Source organism: Chiloscyllium plagiosum, unplaced genomic scaffold, assembly GCF_037043375.1.
Source record: "Chiloscyllium plagiosum isolate Xiang-an unplaced genomic scaffold, Cpla_swu_hap1 HiC_scaffold_13, whole genome shotgun sequence".
NCBI lineage: Eukaryota > Metazoa > Chordata > Chondrichthyes > Orectolobiformes > Hemiscylliidae > Chiloscyllium > Chiloscyllium plagiosum.
This window is the reverse complement of record NW_028270151.1, coordinates 119753758-119756823: the sequence shown is the minus strand read 5'-3', so window position 1 is coordinate 119756823 and position 3066 is coordinate 119753758. Positions and strand designations below refer to the sequence as shown.

The 3066-nt window shown below is 42.4% G+C and overlaps 1 pseudogene; it reads right to left on the bottom strand.

Annotated features, from left to right (window-relative positions):
* Positions 1-799: 799 nt before the first annotated feature.
* LOC148148448 (cyclic AMP-responsive element-binding protein 1 pseudogene) lies at positions 800-1452 on the bottom strand (annotated as a pseudogene).
* Between the last annotated feature and the right edge of the window lie 1614 nt (positions 1453-3066).

Genomic DNA, 3066 nt, shown 5'->3' with positions numbered 1-3066 from the left:
CCCCCTTAACTCCGAAGTCAACCTAGTTAACATCCTCGGCACCCCCCTTTCGTGCCAGTACATCCTTTCTCAACGAAGAAGATAAAAACTACATGGAGTACTCCAGGTGTGGTCTCACCAGCACCCAAATACAGCTGGAAAATAACCTCTGCTTTTAAACACAATCCCTTCAGGAATGAAGGACAAAATTCCATTTGTTTTCTGAATTGATTGTTGTACCTGGTGACTAACCTTCATGCAGAAGGATGCTCAGGTCCCTCTGAAGAGCAAATGATGCAACTTTATAACATTCAAGTTTTTTTTTTTAATGTTACTACAACCAAAGAGTATAAACTTTATATTTACAAACATTCTATTTCATTTGACAAACCATTACCCACTCACTCAATGTATCTATGTTCCACTGGAAAGTTTCACAGTCCTCCACTCACTTTGTTCCGCTAATTATCTTAGTGTCACATGCAAACGTTGACACCCTACATTTGGTTCCAACTCCAAATCATCTGTATCAATTGTAAATAATTGCAGTCCCAACACCGATCCCTGAGGCACACTACTTGTCAATGATTGCCAGCCAGAATAATACTTATTTATCCCCACACTTTGCTTTCTATTAGTCAACCAATCTTCTACCCCTTACACCATGCACCCTTATATTATGCAACAGCCTCTTGCACAGCACCTTGATGATTTTTTTTTTTGAAATCCAGCTACACCACATCCACTGGCTCCTCGTTGTTCACCTTGCTTGAAATGTCTTCATAGAATTCCAAAAGATTGGTCAAGCATGACCTGCCCTTCATGAACCCATGCTGTGTCTGTACAATGGGACAATTTCTATCAAAATTCTGCCCGGCACAATGATTTGCTGTCCATCAGGGCTCTGTGCATACTGTATAATGGCTGCTCCAACCTTGGCTGTAGCTGCCTTGGTCATTGTTAGTGTCTGGAGTCCTTGCACCCCATCCGTACCATTGTTGGCCAACTGAATTGCTCCCCCCCTGTGTAATAGCAATGTATTGTCCGCTGCTCATCTGATAGATGGGTGTCTGCATTGTCATTGTAGTAATGGTTGAGACAGATTCTTCTTCTGATTTCTCCTCATCGATTTCTTGGTACACTGGGGGGTTCAGAAGTAAGTTCATTCAGGATTTTCCTGTATGAAGGCCGTCTCGGTAGAATTTCTCTACATTTCTGAGAGTCAGTCATGCTATCCACAGATTCCAAGGAGTCCTCATTTTCAAGTATAGTAGAAATCTGAACAGTCTGAAATTGAGGGGACTGTACGACTGAGGACTGAGCTGCTTGGATAACTCCTTGGAGTTAAACAGTCTGCCCATTCAGCAATTGCACTAAAGTTACTGCTGGACTTGTTGTTGATTGGATCCCAGGCATGGTTACCTGCATAGTCACATTATATATTAATGATCTTGATGAAGGGACTGGGGGCATTCTAACGAAGTTTGCTGATGATACGAAGTTAGGTGGACAGGCAGGTAATACTGAGGAAGTGGGAAGGCTGCAGAAGGATCTAGACAGTTTGGGAGAGGGGTCCAGGAAATGGCTGATTGAACTCAATGTGTGCAAACGCGAGGTCTTGCATTTTGGAAAAAAGAATACAAGCATGGACTACTTTCTCAACGGTGAGAAAATTAATAAAACCAAAATATAAAGGGATCTAGGAGTGCTAGTCGAGGATTCTTAATCAGGTTGAAACCGTGATTAAGAAAGCAAATGCGATGTTGTCATTTATCTCAAGAAGGTTGGAATATAAAAGCAGTGATGTGCTACTGAGACTTTAAAAAGCTCTGATTAGGCCCATTTAGAATACTGTGTCCAGTTTTGGTCCCCACACCTCAGGAAGGACATGCTGGCACTGGAGCGTGTCCAGCAGATATTCCCACGGATGATCTCTGGAATAGTAGGTCTAACATACGAGGAATAGCTGAGGATCCTGGGATTGTATTCATTGGCGTTTAGAAGGTTAAGAGAAGATCTAATAGAAACTTACAAGATAATACATGGTTTGGAAAGGGTGGACTCTAGGAAATTGCTTCCGTTAGGCGAGGAGCCTAGGACCCGTGGGCACAGCCTTGGAATTAGAATGGATCAATTCAGAACAGAAATGCAGAAACATTTCTTCAGCCAGAGAGTGGTGGGCCTGTGGAATTAATTGCCACGGAGTGCAGTGGAGGCTGGGACGCTAAATGTCTTCAAGACAGAGATTGATAAATTCTTGATGTCACAAGGAATTAAGGGCGACGGGGAGAATGCGGGTAAGTGGAGTTGAAATGCCCATCAGCCATGATTAAATGGCGGAGTGGACTCGATGGCCGAATGGCCTTACTTCCTCTCCTATGTCTTATGGTCTTATGGTTTAATTTGATCACTTTCCTCAGATACCCATTGCCGAGTATGTCTTTTCATACAGTTCTTCCTTTTCACTGGAATAGACTTTTGTAAAATGTCTTTGAAAATCTTCCACTGCTCATCAACTTCCCACCATAAAATTTTTGTTTCCAGTCTACTTTATCCAGATTCTCTCTCATTCTATTGTAGTTCCCAGTGTTCAAGCACAGGACCCAGTTGTTAGATTTTATCTTCACACTCTCCATATGTATTCTAATTCAACCATACGGTGATCGCTTCTTCCCAGGGGATCCCTAATTCTGAAGTCATTGATTATTCCTGCCTCATTGCACAGGGCCAGGTCTTGGATAGCTTGCTCCCTTGTCAGTTCCATTTCATACTGTTCAAGAAAACTATCATGAATACACTTAATGAACTCAAGGCTACCTTGACTGATTTGGTTTGAGCTGAAAATGTGTTGCTGGAAAAGCGCAGCAGGTCAGACAGCATCCAAGGAAAAAGTGAGGATTGCAGATGCTGGAGATCAGAGCTGAAAATGTGTTGCTGGAAAAGCGCAGCAGGTTAGGTTTGACCTGGTTTGACCAATCTACATGTAGATTAAAATCACCCACGATAATAGCTGTACCATTTGTACAGGCATTAGTTATGAATTTGTTTAATACCTATGCCTATTTGGTGGTCTATACACTACGCCTA